We start from the raw sequence: 16,873 nt of genomic DNA on the forward strand, positions 1-16,873 counted from the left end.
GGAAGATTTTTTTTAGCTGTTTATTGTTAATTGTATATAAGGTAGCATGTATTACACATGCTACATGTGTTTCAAATTAATTTAGCCCTCGGTCTTTCCATTTCTGTGTCTACAAGGTCAATGATGAATAGTGTTGCACATCTGTATAAACATCATTCCTTTCCTGAATCATTTGTCCATTAATTTCTTGTGCAATTTTTTGAAATTTTAACAACTCTATAATACATGTATTTTTCTCTCATGCTGTGCATTTCATTTGACATATTTTGTACAGTAGCCCATTGGAAGAGATAAAATGGCTGATGTTTGGGCCATCTCTTTTCTCAGTAGGGGGAGGTGTTCAAACCAGTGTTAAATTCCTCTGAAACTCTCAAGATTTTTTTCATTTTTGACTTTTTCAGGTTTTAAAGCACTTGTGGTGTTTATAAGAGCACATATTTCACACCATATCTGATTACCGCTTTGTAATGAGGGCATATGGGGTTTATGAATTAAATTGAAATTAGATATTGTGGTTTAGGCTTTTTTTTGAAACGAGAGAAGATACTGAACAGTGCCACTCAGTCCACTCATGTGCCTTTTTTCTTATCAGTGAATGAAGCCTAGGGATAAATCCAGAAAATACTTTCACAATTAGAGCAAGAAAAGAGATACCCCTGATATTAAAATTAGGTTGAATTACATTTGAACAATATAAATGGTAAAATAATTATTCAAATTTATTTTCTTAAACGTTTTTCACTCATAAGAGCAGTACCATTTTTGTGGTTATTTTAAGGCTTGATTAGATTGGAACACTGATTTAGGAAAAGTAACCAAAATAGTTATTTTTAAATTCACTTGTGAATTCTCATTTCAAACCATGGTTTTCTTTTGTCCATTTTCTTTATGTAAATACAAGCCTCACAAGTAATTAATAAATGGCACTGAATCCTTCTTTTCCCTCAGAAATTTCATGACAGTCAGCAGTTAAATGAAATGATTATAACATTTCTTTACACTTCATGGAATTTTTGTGCAGATTTCAAAAACAAAAGCCTTGAAACATGCAGAGGAAACCCTTTAGCTTAAAAAAATCTGACTTTTCTTCTGAATTGCTCTAACTTTGTGTTAGAGTTAGTGACTATGTTTGTCTAAAATCACCCTTTTGGGGAAAGGGAAAAGAATAGATGTGAGGTTTGGAAAGATTACATGTAGTTTTGAGGCATTAATTCCATATTTTACTTTCTTTACATGATTCTGGTATGTCAGTACACGAACAGACTGAATCTCAGAGTGGTTAATTAAATGAAATTTTAGGCAGATGCACAAAGAATAAAAATTGGAAATACATCAAAAATTCCTTTATTTCCGGCTAAAGATTTGTGGAGCTTTTATGTTTTCTTGTCACCCTGATTGCCAATCCACTAATCAAAATATATTTAGCCAATATATGTCTTATTTAATGTAAAAACACAAAGTTCTTTGTGGAGGTTTACAATGTGCATATCTATTTTCTAAAAGAAAAGTAATATTTATATCTCAACCAATAACTAGTAAATTTACCATTTTGAATGAATTTGAAGGAATTTTTCTTTTTTTTCTATTTTGCTATTTGGGTGGGAAAGACCCAAACATTTCTTCCAAGGAAATCAGACTGTCTTAAAAATTTTATGTGTTTGGGGAATTGCATATCTCAGCTGATGCCTAACTCAACTCTGTTTAGACCTACAGAGCATTTTAATGAGGTTAAGACCTTTTCATTCACAATATCAGACCAGGCTGTTATTAGGAATGAAATGTATTTGCTTCCACTAGATGTAGTCAGAGCTTTCCAGAATTCTGTTTCTTCTATAATGTCTCAAAGTATCTGAAATATCAAGAGGTTTTTTTCATTGTAATTTCATCCCTGCAATAGCAATGTGACAGTGAAAACCATGTTCAGGTAGTACATTAAACATGAACTGAAATAAGCAGATCCTTTCAAATTTTCAGATAGATTCAGGGGATGGAAAATTATTTTGCTCATAAAATATTAGATAAAAGTTAACAGAGAGTTTTATCATATGTTTCGTACCTTAGTTGTATTTTTACATATTTTTAATTATGAAAGAGCTGCAATGTAGGGTTAACTAGGGGAACAAGCAGACCTTCTCTGTCATTGATGTTTCCTTTGAGGTGTATGAAAACACAAGTCTAGTTCTAGGTAGGGTAACAGTGGTAACAGCTTGTTGTGTCATTTCCATCTTTTTGAGTTTTTCTTTGTGTCAAATTTTATTTGGAAGGGAAGTAAAACCTTGCATGACTTGGTACTTTGCTCTCAAGTTTGGTGCTTGATGTCAGCTTGTTAGTTGGGCATGCTAATAGACAGCTTAGATGGACAAATTTCTCCAAAGGGCACTTTAGGGCAGGATGCTGGGATCTCTAAAATTAACTTGGTGAAAGCACCTCTCTCCAGTGACTGCATAAAAAGTCAGAAAGATTAGCATCCCAGTTTGGGCACTGAGGGGAAGTGACCAAAGTTAGGTGGTGTGCCTACCTTCTTCAAAGCAGCCTCATCTCTTTTTTGTACTTTAGTAGTTTCTGGAAACCTGAAGCTGTCACAGACCTTCTAGTGCTGTTTATGATACACAGCATGAGGCAATGCCTCAGTGTTAAAATTTACACAAATAGGACTTTGGTACCTGTTGTTTATGATTCCAGGCACCTGAGGCCAACTGAACAAAGCCTGGGAAAGATCTGAAAGCAAAGAAAAACCAAAAAAAAAAGAAGCCACAGATATGTTCAGATAGTGGTGGAGACAAGAGAAGAATTCAAATCTTAGGAGTGAAAACCAGAGCCTGTCCCTGGGCCGTGCTCCTGATACTGTTTATTTTATTCCCTTGGTAGCTCTTCAGGCCCATTGTGCATAGCAGGATAATGATGAACACTACTCTTATACCTTCAGAACTGTGAATTCATTTTGAACAATAAGCTTGGTCCAGATCTTTGCATACTTCTAACTGTGAACAATCCATCTGGGTATATAGCAGTGACTCAGGCCACACCAGGAGTGTGTTCCCAGAACTGTGTTTTCAGGATATCTTTTGGCTAAGCATCTGAAGAAAAGCATAGATTCAACTGTTCTTTCATTGGGATTAGCAGGAAATTTGCCACTTTCATTAATCAACTTTAAAGACAATAAGATTCACATTGTGTATATACAAATATAAATGTGAAAGTAAGTCCAGTTTCTGATCTATTTTGCAGGTGCAAATCCCATAGATACTTTAGAGTAATTGAGAGCAAACTGGCCCATGTTATTGACTAAATAGATGCGAATGATGGTTTTTAGAAATATAGCACTTTACTTTGTTGCTCAGCATTTAGCATCCTTTTAAAACACATCATATGTCAGATAGGTGCCAATGATTTACCATGTAAATAGGTATGTAGACATGTCATAAAAATCCTAACTAGATTCCATTAAAAAAATACTGATTACATACAATGGCCTATTTTAAAAGCTTCTTAGCATAATAGCTTTATTTTTTTTCTCAAGTAACAAAAGCAATTAGATTCTGTAATGGATTAATCACTTGCCAATTACCACACATTTCAGAATGAAACCCATTCTAACAAATGAAACTTGAAAAAATCTTAAGCTGGTAGCATGTATATTAATTTAGAATTCTTTTAATGCATACATCAGTGTATATTTGAAAGCAGATAAAGCCATTGTATAGAAATTAAATCAAAATACAATCGTGGTCTGAAACAATATGCATAAAATTTTGGTGAAGTAGAACTGTTGAGGCCAAATGATAAACCCTTCAGATTTAAAATGGAAATGCTGGTAGAGCTTTCACTATGCCATGAATTTCAATTTGATTGCTGAAAATAAGAATTCAGATTAAATAAACCAACTTAAACATTTCATCTACTGAGGAATTTTTCATGCCTTTTCTTCAGTTCATATTTTATTTGTAAGGGACTTATTTTAATTAATCACTGATACAAAGCCTTGCAAAAAAATCCAAATCTCAAAAATTAAGAAGGATCATAAAATGATGTGTGTATTTGTAATGTATGAATTTTCCCTAACTTTATAAAACTGATTGCATTTTAATTTTCCACCAAATTTCTTGATAGCACCACTTCTTTGTTGCTTTACCTGGCTGTCTCTGATTTATTATATTATACAGATAGAATTGTTATGATCAACTTTTAATTTTTAAGCATGAGATTTCTCACTTCATACAGCAATTTGAATTTATAAATACCTTAGAGTTTAACATTGCTGTTTTGATTAAAGAAGGCCTCACATACTGTTGTATTGCCATTATATACTGTAGTTTAGTCTATATTTTCTAACAGAGCGAGTGAAATAATTCAGGCTCCCAAACTTCAAAATTAAAAGACTCAAATGTCTCTCTGTTATTAGAAAATTATTGAATTTCTGTGGCTTGTTGTGCCATATTTCTTATTCAAATTTTTTCATTTCATATACCTTTTCACCCACCAGTTTGATTGCCATGGCTGCAGCCGTGGGTGAATAATTGCCTGTCTTCACAGGAGCATGTTCTGGAGCTAAAGTCGAGTGCTTGCTTCCTGATGTATGCCTCATTTGGATTCTGCCGACAGCCTAGGGGCTGTATTATTCATGCCTTGACAGATAGCACTCACTAAAAGCATTGGAACAGGGCCAGGTACTGGCAGAGAGATAGTGGAGCATTGCAACTTGCAACTGAGAGGAGCATCTATAATAGAAAAAAAGAGAAATCCTCATACCTTCCTTTTACTGGTCTCACTTTGATGAAGAATTAATTTGCATCAAAATAAAATACCCTAAAAATAAATGCATTTTTTCTGAACTACGCTTGAAAGTTTAACACAATTTTCCACATTTAATTGCAAAGCCGATTTTAATTAGTAAGGCCCTGCATGTGAAAAATGAAGATTCACTTGGGTGAGTGTAACACATTGCAGTGTCTGCTGAATGCTCTAATTAATGTATGGCTGCTGTACAACAGGGTGCACTGTGGGATATTTATGAAAAATTCTGTGCACGCAGCCAGTCTAGCTGTATTTTAGTTCTTGAATCACAAGAATAAATAACTTTCCCCCCTTTATTCTTTATGAGACATCATTGTGCATGCCATCACTCCATCCATAAACTTTATGGCATGCCTGTCCTTTTTACTATTTGTCAAAGATATCATAAATCAGAAACCAGGACATACATATTTTAACATTAATTTGATAGCATAGCATGGTTGCATACTGTGCAGAACCAGAGGTCCACTGATGCATCTGTGTTAAAGCCTAACCACAGAACAGTGAGGTCCTTATTGTTGCTTGCTTTCATGATGCTGTGAAAAATCCCACTGCATGCTGGAAGTATAGACAAATGTATATTCTTTTAAGTTGATAGTCAACCTTTATTATAGTGTTAAATAATGATAAAATGATTCACTGGATATTTACCTAAGGAAATACTTTGACACTGCCTGTGCAATTCAATTCTATTTCATTTAATGGTGTATTTGCTAAAGACTTTGGCAAGTTGTGGTAAATACCAAGAATATTATTATAAATATATTTTATATGAAGTAATCCACCACTCAGGGTTTGTAAAAAATGTTAATAAATGAAGCTTCACTGTTTATTAAATTCACCTAAAGAGAAATAAGTAAGTAAATAAATAAGTGGAAGAGCATAGGGATTTTGAAACAGAACACTGCAAACAATAAATAAATGTGCTGACAGAGAATCCATAATGTATTAGAGGTCTGTATTGGCTGCTGTCTGGATTCAGCAATATATCCTTTGTCTGATTGTTGATTAATGATAAGAAAGGTGCAAAGTTGGGTCTGAAACGTCAAGCGAATATACAGCAGCAGTTGGCGTGTGGCTCTGCATGCTAGTGGCCGTTGTCTAGAGGTGACTACACAAAGGAACCACAGTTCAATTGCTCCTACCATCATCTCTATTGGGAATAGCTGTTCCAGTGGCAGGAAGTTGCAGGACCTGCATGTACCAGGAGCACAAGCCTTATAAAGGCAGGGGGGAGAAAGTAAATCAGGGGCAGGAGCATGGAGAGTGCTGATGTAAGTGTGCAGCAGCAGCAACAGAGGACTTAGGATGTGCTTTGTGGCTTGTATGTTGCTGTAATGATATGCTCATTTTCTTTCAAATGGAAGGTGCTGCATTTCTCATGCAGCAGTCCACTTGCAGGCACAGTGTTTTCTGTGGAAGGATCTGTCTGGAGATGTTCCTATCAGCTACAAAATAAATGTAGACCATGCAGAAAGTATGGGAAAGAAAATAAAAAAAAAAAAAAAGGAGAAAGAACATCCAGTAATAATGGGGAGATAATTTCCCCAAACAAGCTATACACATTTTTTTCCTTGCCAATGGGAAATGTATTTGGTTGGTCTGGTAGGTTTGCTGAGAACATTGTGTTCTCTTGGGAGAGAAATAAATCGTCTTGAGGTTGAATAATTTGTGCTTTTCATAACGGAAAAGAGGATCTACAGAGTTGATTCGCATGTGGTGGGCATGACATTTTATCTCACTGTGCCTCTGTTTCCCCATTTGTAAACATCTTAAGGTGTAAAGACAGAAGCATGTATGGGGGATTATAACAAACACAGAGCCCAGAACTCTGGCTTTGGTATTTATCTGCTGTATAAATAAAGATCTGTTAGATGGTTATTGATGTCAGAGGAAGTCTAACCTTACAATTCAGTGCTTTTTGGATCAAAACATTTTTCTGGATCATAGAGCAGAATTAACTGATTTGTAATGACAAGACAATTTTACATTTAGAGTCTAGTCTAGTTTCCCTATTTCATAGTTTGTGAATTATTTCTACAATATTTATGTAAAAATATTGATTCTGAGGTTAAAAAGCTGTAGGTATTTAAAAAAAAAAATCTTTTTCTTAATGTGTATTTTAGTGAAAATGCAGTCATGGTTCTTAGCCATAGATGAAACCAAAAACATCATGAACAATGTTATGCACTGAGTTTAGGGTGCTATGGAGCTGCCTGCATCCTCCTTCCAACAGTTCTTCTGAGCAGCAGCACAGCTACTATGTGTTAAAAAGGCCTGTGGTTTGAAGCATCTCAAGTCAGGTCTTTGGAAACAGGAGAATTTACTGGTGAATACTGACAGCTGGATGGACAGGGAACCCCATCTTATTCCTTGTTCCAGTGTCCAACACAAATAACATAGATGATTTGAAAAAGTTTTAGTGGTGGTACCCACACTATCAGAATATCATTGCCTCTCTTTTTTCTCCATCTCAGTGAAAATGATTTGAAGTCTGCTACAATCATCAAAAAAGGAGGCAGGAGAAATCATATATTTAAAGAATAAATAAAACTCTAGTTATCTTTTCTTTCAAATGCTTGTATTTTATGAGATCGAGCACCCTAGGTATTACCTGGCTTAGCAAAATATGAAGAAAATAAGAAATGAAGTAAAAAATTAAAGAGCCCTAAAAAATACACTATGATTTTTCTTTAAAGACTTCTATTGAGGTTTTTCAATAAGTTGAGACAACCCTTTCAAAGATGTCACTTCTTATTAGTGGTTGATATGAAGTACTACTTCTAGTGGTGTCAGCTCAGGACAGGGAAAGGAGAGGAAGTCCTGAGCCATCTTTGATGGCAATAATAAATCTAAATAAATACATCCACAGTATAGAATCAAATGCCCGGGGGATAGATAGCTCCTGAAAACACCCTCAGCACTATACAGCTTAGGACACTGTAAATGGTGATACCTTTTACAGTGTCCAGGTAACTAGTGTACAGATAACCAGGTGACTGGACCTACTAAGTTAGTTTTTCTGGCTACTCACCTTAATCACCTTCTCAGGAAAATCTTGAAGCTTTCTGATGACAAGAAAAGAGATTGCAGAACCTTATGTCTTTTCATTATTTGCAAGAACCAGCAGCACCATGCTCTAAGTATTCATGGAAGAGTGGAGAAGAGGTATAATCACAGAATAGTCTGAGCTGAAACAGACCCACAAAGATCATCAAGTCCAGCTCTTAAGTGAATGGCCCATGCAGGGATCAAACCCACAACCTTGGCCTTATTAGCACCATAGTCTAACCAACTGAGCTAATCTCAGGGTCAATGCCTAAGAGACAATTTTCCTGTGATTGAAGTTGGGCCTGTGTCTTAAATCCATGAATTAAGATAAAATTTGTAATACTATAAAGTATAGTCAGACAGTACAGGATATGATTGGCTTTAAATGCCAATAACAGTAATTTAAAAGAAAGGTTTTTTATGTTCAGTTCCCTGTGACTGGGACAGACTTGTCTACCATCAAGTTTTTTATTTAAAGTAGTGAACAGGCCACTAAATTGGATACACAAGGAGTGGAAGGAATGCTTTCTGTTCAGCTGATCCTCATGAAAGGAATTCACCAAAGATATGCACCTGCAACTGTTTTTTACCCTCATAATGTCTTCAGGAGAAAATCTTACCCATACTTTGTGAATGAGGAATAGGTGCTCTGAATAAAGGTTAGAGCTAAAAACTGGCATTCATTTTTCTGCTTTAAGTCCAAAGGACCCTCATCAACTCTCCCTTATTTTGTGTCTAACCCTGAAGTCACAGTAGGACTGTACTTTTAACATTAAGCTTGTCCAAATTTGGAGTCATAGAATTGTTGAGGTTGGAAAAAGACCCTTAAAATCATTGAGTCCAAGTGTTAACCCAGCACTGCTAAGTCCATCATTAAACCATATCCCCAAGTGCCACTTCTGCACGTCTTTTAAATACCCATGGGGATGGGTTCCTTGGGCAGCCTGTTCCAATGCTCAATAATCCCTTCAGTGAAAAAATTTTCTTAATACCCAACCTAAAACTCTCCTGGCACAACTTAAAGCTCCTTCCTTTCATCCTATCACTTGTTACTTGGGGGAAGAAACCAATCCCCACCTCACTAGAGTCTCCTCTCAGGTTGTTGTAAAGAGCAATAAGATTTCCTCTCAGTCTTATTTTCTCTAGCCTATACAACCCCAGCTCCCTCAGCTGCTTCTCATCAGACTTGTGAAAACATTTATTTGGGCACCTTGATGCCATATTAAGTCCATAGCATAGATAGTACATTTCTAATCTCTCATCTGCTTGTTTCAGTGTAGCAAGTGTTTAAATGTTAAAGTCCTCCAGTTTGTGATCTGTACAAACATGACACTCACACACTGTTTTATTCTTTGTCAATAGGCATTAGGACATGTTTCTTCCATCTTGTAGGAACTTGCATTGACTATAAAGAAATTAAGATGTCAGGATGTTTGTATTCTTTTTTCTTCATCTGTTCTTTTACAGACAATAATATATTTAAAAGAAAGAGGGAAGGATATAGCTTTGTAACTTTGAGCAGTCACTTGGAGACAGAAGAACCCTGTTTTCAGTCCCAGCATTAGCCTTTCATATAGGAGACAGACAGTCATTTCAGAGAGGAATTCAATGAATCCTTCACTGGTAGTAAAGAACATGTAAATATATTGTTTTGCATGAAGTATTAGAGAAGTGGGCACTCTCAACCTAGATTACTCTAAAATCTCATGAGCAATCAGTCTTCTGAAGGGGTTAAATGAAGCTTCAGTTACCCCTGGCAAAAGAGGATATTAAACACAAGTTGCTCTAAGTTCTAGATTGGAAAATGGCTAAGGCTGGGATTGTGATTCCTTCTCTGACCATCCCCAAATCAAACGACTGAGTTAATCTCTGGTTTTGTGAGGAAAAAAAAGAAAAGGCTTAAGGTGATGTGGGTTCCTTCCAGCTCAGCATATTCTGTGATTCTGTGATTAATTCCAGGAGTTAAAATTGCCCACTACAGAAAATATCTTCTGCCAGTCCAGATTACAGTGTCTAAATTCTGCTGTGTGTTAAATCTCTGCATGTCCCTCGGTATAAGAAGAGGAACTGTCATACCTCACTTGGATGTTAGAATTTCACTGTGCCGCTATGCATAGAAACTGAGAGCTGTAATGCTTTTGCTCCCTTGGTAAACCAGCAGTTCGTGACTCTGTTGCCACACAAGAAATTTGTGTCACAGCTAGAAGTTGAGTCATGCCTCTGAATTCTACTCCAGTGCCTTTTGCTTTGGACCATCCTTCTTATGTTAAAAGTTCATTTTGACAAAGATTAGCAAATGAGTTCTTGTTATTTAGTATTTGCAGGGACAGTAAGAAAAATGTGCTAGAATTACTGATATTTAATGTAGATCTTGCTTGGGCATGGTTTCTTCTGGAGTGATCAGTGAGGATTAATGGTTTGTTGGTTCTAGTAACCATGTGTACCTGTTCAGGAGAAGGGGACAAGCAAACTGTCATCTCAAACAAGAGGATATGTCACACATCATGATATGGGTGATTAATATGCTCTGACATGAGTCTTATAGATGTTTGCATATCAGTAGCCACCAAACAAAAAAACCTGGTTTTGAAACTTATTTCTCAGAGAATTCTCTGGATATTCCATACATCCATTCCATTCCATAACAAGACTGGTCATAGCAACTTTTTACTAGTGCATATTTATAGTGGATAGGAGTTTGGGATGGAAAGAAAAAAAGTAATAGATTGTTTTTCTGTCTGAAAATGTAGGAATAATTCCAACAATGTAATTACATGACTTTATTTTGAGCAGGGATTTGAAATTAACATTTCTAGTTCTTAAAACACAGACACTTGACTCTTGTTTTTAATTCCATGTGACATAAGGAATTGCCAACTTTACAGTCTTCTGTCCCTTCCACAATGGCGAATTTTTTTCAGTGGTTCTGGAAAGGCAAGTGTACTACTTTCTGAGTCATAGTCCTGTCTCTGCAGCACCTAGGTGTTCCTTGGAAATACTGACATTCTCAGAACTGACATGGCCTGGCTTTGCTTAGCTTGTGAAACCTAAAGAGCTCACAGAGAAGGATGGACTCAGAAACAGAGTTATAAAGCAAATACCATTTTAGAAAGAATGGAAATAAATTCTGACTACTGTGTTAACTTCAAACCTTAGCAGTCAAGCTTGCTGCTTCCAGTTATGTTATTAAAAGGATGTAGGAGGAAGGACTGAACAGTTAAAATGGCATTGACTAAAAGTGGAAACACTTATTTAAAATGTCAGCATTTAATCAAAACTCTAAAACAGAGAAAACATTTAGCTTTTTCTGTCTACTATAATGTTGACTGTTCATTGAAAATTATAGCAGTCAGTCAGATTTGGAAATCACAGTGTAGTGGACAGCTCGGGGAGAACCACAACAGGACTGTCATGGTCAGTTTAGATTTGTTAGAAGCAATTTTTTTTGTACTTTATATGTATGGTAGGGGTTAAGCTGATCTCATGTGTAAGCAGGAATAGAATTTCATTCCTATTACACTGGAACACTTTGTAATTATGTTGCTCTAGAACTCTGCAAAACACCACAATAAAAGATAAAAGTCTATTGGCTGATCTGAAAAAGAAGGATAATGACATGATACCAACATCCCTATTTTTTAAACAATAAGAAAATATCAAATCATCTGATAAAGAGTCAGGAATGATTTTCCTACAGGCTACATTACAGTATAGCTTTGCATGATGTCAGATAATTTGAAGTGACATCATACCTATGCAGCTTTTCATCCCTGCCTTCACAACCTTCCAGGTATTTTGGACACTAAAATGTCATCTTGCACCTGGCCCACCTTCTGTTTAGTACATTTACCAGTTAATTAGAGATGAGAGAAAACTTTTCCACCATTAAATTTCTACATCTGTAGATGTAAGCATATCAGAATGTAAGCACAAACTTCTAGAGCATAACACAAGTAGACCTTTGGTACTGAAATTGAAGACAAGGACCCACAAAAATCCCAAGTCTATAGTTGGCTAAACTTGAAATAGAAAACCTATTTGTGTATTCCCACAGGCACTGCCAGCATGGCTAAGCTATGCTGCTCAGGGCTTTCTACAGGCCAGAACATTTGGGATTTGCAGGCTGCAGGTAATTCCACCAGCATCCTCTGATCCAGAAGGCACAGCAGGCATTGTCTGCTCACACCGACATGCCGCACCCCATTTCTGTAGGCAGCATAGCAATAACATCCCCTTTCACTGAAAAATTTCATGATAGTGATGCATCCTAGTGGTGGTCAGCAATGACTCTTCAATAAGCAACATACTGCTTTGGTTTCTCTGTTAACCTGAGTCAGTACAAGGGTGATGTTAATTCCCAAGCCAGAGCCATACCAAAATGATGATAGGTGAAGGCTGACTAGGATAAGGCAGCCTTCTGTCTTGGCTGTGTGAGTTTTTTCACGGAGAACAGAGAGAGAACAGGGAAGTTCGTGATGATTAAAGGACTCCCCTAGAGGAACCAGATTTGGAGCTATAACAGATTGAGGGAAAAACAACAAACAAATAACAGTACCACACCACCTGTATCAAAACAGAGAGCAATAAAGTAACCATCCATACTTCAGACATTATTTTTGTACCTGCATCAGAGAGTGTCTTTTTTTGATTATGAGACATGTTTTGGAAACATTTTTTTTGTGGTAGTTCATGTTAGTGTGGATACAGCTCAGTCAACATGCTTGCTCTAGTGACTCCCAGACTTACATACCTACATATTACCACTGGGGAATTTATTATCTAAGGAACTTAGCTAAACTTAGGTCCTTCAAAGTTAGGTGTGATGACATGAAATGTTGCCACAACAGTTCTCATGATAGAACCCCAAATACAAAGGGACCAGTTTTAAAAGTAACACATTGCTAGCTCAACTTTCAGTGAGATGTGTCAAGCATAGAATGCCTCACATAGAATACCTCAAATACTAAAAATAATTAAAGTATCTTTGAAGTGGCATACACTTTCTAAAAAGTTGCTTTTCATCTTTTAACACTGAAGAATGTTTTCCTGTTCTTGCCATCTTCCTGTTAAACATTTCTTTTCCAGCCATTGCCCAATTTTACTTTTGGTCCTTGGACACAACATAATTCTGGACCTTTTGCTATCCGGTTGTTGACCCTTGCTACCTTTCCTGTCTATGCATCTTTAAAACTGAGCAGCTGAAATTCAGAGAGGGATAACTGCTACATTTCCCTTAGAAATCTAGCCATAGGAGGTATACTGGCAGCAGATTTCCAATGGAAATCACCGTTTCCACCCACAACCCAGCTGCCACATTTAAACCATGCTATATGGGGCTTCCACTCCCTTGGGAGGCTGTTTTCATTTTCCTTCAGAGGCTCTTCTACAGTCTAATGGAACTTGCTGTCAGCTATAAAAAGTAACATTATATGCCATAGTATTTTTTTTAATTGTGATATGACTCAAGTTGAAGCCTTCTTTTACTGGAATAGAATGTGATGGAATTCAGTTCGACTTTTTTGTTTGATGTTTTTTTACCTGAACAGACATCTTTTCTTTCATCAGATATATCAAAAAAGGCCAGATTAAGGGAAAGCCATTTAGGCATCTGGCTTTTGGAGTCATGTGATTAAACTAGGTAAGCTTTTATTTTCAGACTAGAGTATTTCTAATTCTCCTAATCATGAAAAAAAAATAACTGAACATGAGATATAGATTTGTCCTTTGAGTCTGCCAACGACTTGAACCAATTTCTTTATGGTAGGTAAGCTTGTAACTTGGTGGAAGACCTGCAAGACTCCCTAATATTACAACAAAGCAACTTCTGTGTGCTGCATTTCCGTAGATTATTATCACAAACAAACATATGCTTTTCAGGGTGGAAGTCATGGCAGCGGGCAGAGGTTCTCAATCCTTTAACAACCAGAATTTAGAATATTTCACACTTGAATAATTCCTAACCACCCATGCAAAACAAAGAGCGGTATCCTGTAGTTTATGCTGGAGGTGAGACTCTGGTACATAAGCACTGAAGTGTTTGTGGCTTGTATCATTTCAATTTTCTCATTTTTGTTCCTGTAATTCCAGATGTTTACAGATGACAGTCTTGTGTTAGAAGGCAGCTCCACAGTATTATTCCTTTCCACTAGTTATATTCCGTAGCCATTAGCTTTTTTTATCAAGTAAGAACCTTATTGCTATAGTTACCGGAAAGTTGTTTTGTCATATTTCTTAATTCTGAGCCATATATCTTTCTTAGTTTAAATTAAGTTGGGAGTCAGTGCTATTGTGTATCTATGTAGAGGTGATGAGAAGAGTATTTAATGTAGGAATCAGTTGCTGATAGTCTCACCATAGTAGCCCTACGTTACAGATATGATAAAATGACAACGTGCTCTATTACTCAGTACTTAAGTACATGCTACAATGATAGTTTGACCCATTGTGTTTTGGTAAATATACTCTATCCAGTCTGTGTCTAAGGGTGTTGATTCTACTAATGGGTATCTATCCATGTTATTAAATGCTTGACAATGTAAGTACATGAATGGCCTTCGATTTCCAGGAGTTTATTTCCTTTGATTTTTGGATGCTTGAACTTAGTATGCTGAATTGCTTAAAAGCAATCACATTTAAAATGTTGGAATAGAAAGATTTCATGTCATGTTCAAGGCTCAAACATTGTGACTATGCAAAGATCTTTTGTAACTGATGGATGCGCTCTTGTTGCATATTCTAACCGTTTCAAACTGATGAATGATTTATTGTGAACTTTTCCATTTTATTATATAAGTTTATAATGAAAAACAGTTAATTAATTGGAACTTGCCTTGCCCTCAAGCTGTAAACAGAGTTGTCATTGCCACTGAATCTGAAAACACAGAATACACACAAATCTGGTCATCTTGGCAGCTCTAGATGATGCTTGTATTTAACTGAGTGTAGCCAACTTAGTCTTTGTCTATATGTAGAAAAATAGAGGGTTTTCTTTCCCGAAGTTTTTCTTCCAATTTAGATTTTTTTAAATAAATGTGGACCTCAAGATTTTGATTCAGAGCAGAAGTCAGTGTTCTTTGAGTTAGTGCAGAAATGGTCATTGGCTTTGCACGTTTCCATTTTTATGTGTCTGGGTTACATCTAAATCAACATCAAAGTGCACTGAATCAATAACCACTTAACAAAACCTGATTATATGCATTTCATCTAATGAATCAATATGAGTCATTAAACCTGTGCTCTTTGCACTATCCTACACTCTTTGATCATCCCCTGTATTCAAGGATCTGGCAACAAGACATAATGAATTGTGGCTTCCGGCTCTTGAACACACAGCTAGGTTGGGTATTTGCCATCCTGAGACTGGAGTGCAACTGCACTGTTAGGTGCTATCTTTGTTGGGGTTGAGCAGACAGTTAAAAAGAAAAAAGAGGGAGAAAAGGTCTTGGACTTGTCTCACTTTCAACAGATTCCTAAGTGGTAGAAATGCAAGTTAATCACTATCATATCCCTTTACTGTCAGTAGGCAAAGTCTCTAAGAAAAGTGAGATGAATAGCCTCGCAGGAGGTTCCTGTTTGTCTGCATTGACTTATGAAGGGAGCTTAACATGACATGTATAGACCTAGTTTTTAGAAGCCTAGGGGTAGGTGAGAGATGAACCCCATCAATGACATCATAAGTCATGGGGCAATCAGATATTACATTGATTTATTTATATAAATATTGTTGAGTAATCTACAACTGCAGGACATGTACATTGCTAACCTGTGCTACCACATAAGTTTTTAGTCTCATGATTTGTTGCATTTAGTTTTTTATATCTTGCTTTAGATGAGCTCTCTGTAGATGAAAGTTTTCCTGTGTATTTGTACAACACGTAGAAGTACATTGCTGTGCCGCATTGTTTCTTCACTGAACAGCTATTGTAGTGAAACAATTAAACTAGTAGTTTGAATGGGTTAGTTATTGCAAAACTGAAAGTTTCCTCTTAGCTGTCATATCCCAAGAGCAGGGACTTTGGTGATGTGTGTAATGATCTTGCCAACCAGAGGACAGGTTAGCCAGTAAGTTTGTCAGTGTTTGTCACAGGGTTCAGTTGCATCAGTTTGGAGTCTCAGTGAACTGGTGTGGGGAGGTGCTTCCCACTAGAGATGTATAGGATCCAATGAATAAAAGATCCTAGCTTTGACTTAAGTTGCTGTGACTGTATTAATTACATTAAAGCTATTCTGTAAGTGGCCTTAGATGCTACAGTGCTTGGCAATGGTTGCAAGAAGCCTGATCTGGAACCGTATTCAAGGCTCTGGCTCAGTTGCGAGCAGGCTCCTGGAAAGCACATTTGAGCAAGTTAGTCTTCTAGATTGGGATTAGTAGCACATAGGATGCTAGCACAGAGAATTTTAATCCTTCTGGTTGGAAGTTTTAAAACCAGTGTGTCCCAGTTCCATCTTGTTGGCTGCAATTAGCCATCTCTGTGAAATAAAAGCTCCAAAACTCCATGTATTGCTTGAACTTTGACTTCTTACTCTTCCCATTTTCTCTTCTATAGCTTACTAATTGGAATACTCAGCAAAGTTCTTTAACTTTCACAGCCTGGGAAGGTTTGACTCAATACCTCCTATATTCCAGAACAGTACACAGGCATTAGGTAGGACTTTTGTGGGATAAAAAAGATTACTGACTAGTGTGGCTTAGAAAGCAAAAATAATTTCCCACAAAGAAGTTTGACACTGCCACCCTACAGTTAGCAGTGTCCACTGGGTTTGCTGCTCATTCCTGTAGCAATTTGGCATACTTTAAGCAGTGTTTAAATATGAATGGAAAATCATCCTCAACTGAAGCAGTTTATTCTTGCAACTGAGTAGGCAAATCACTAAGATGGAGCTAGTCTCTTTTTCTGAATTTATTATCATTCCTTCATTCCTATCAATTCATTGATTCAGCTTCACCAAGAGTGCTACCAGCTCTTCCTTTCAATAGTGCATAATCTGCTGGGAAGGGCAGCCTCCTGGAGTTTGGGAAATTCAAGCT

The 16,873-nt window shown here is 36.7% G+C and overlaps 1 protein-coding gene across 24 annotated transcripts in view; it reads left to right on the top strand.

Annotated features, from left to right (window-relative positions):
* MYT1L (myelin transcription factor 1 like) overlaps positions 1–16,873 on the top strand; it is a 321,644-nt gene that overhangs the window by 198,663 nt on the left and 106,108 nt on the right. The window lies entirely within an intron of this gene.

Source organism: Manacus candei, unplaced genomic scaffold (genome assembly GCF_025592945.1).
Source record: "Manacus candei isolate 608988 ecotype Guabito, Panama unplaced genomic scaffold, ASM2559294v1 h1tg000011l, whole genome shotgun sequence".
NCBI classification, from domain to species: Eukaryota; Metazoa; Chordata; class Aves; order Passeriformes; family Pipridae; genus Manacus; species Manacus candei.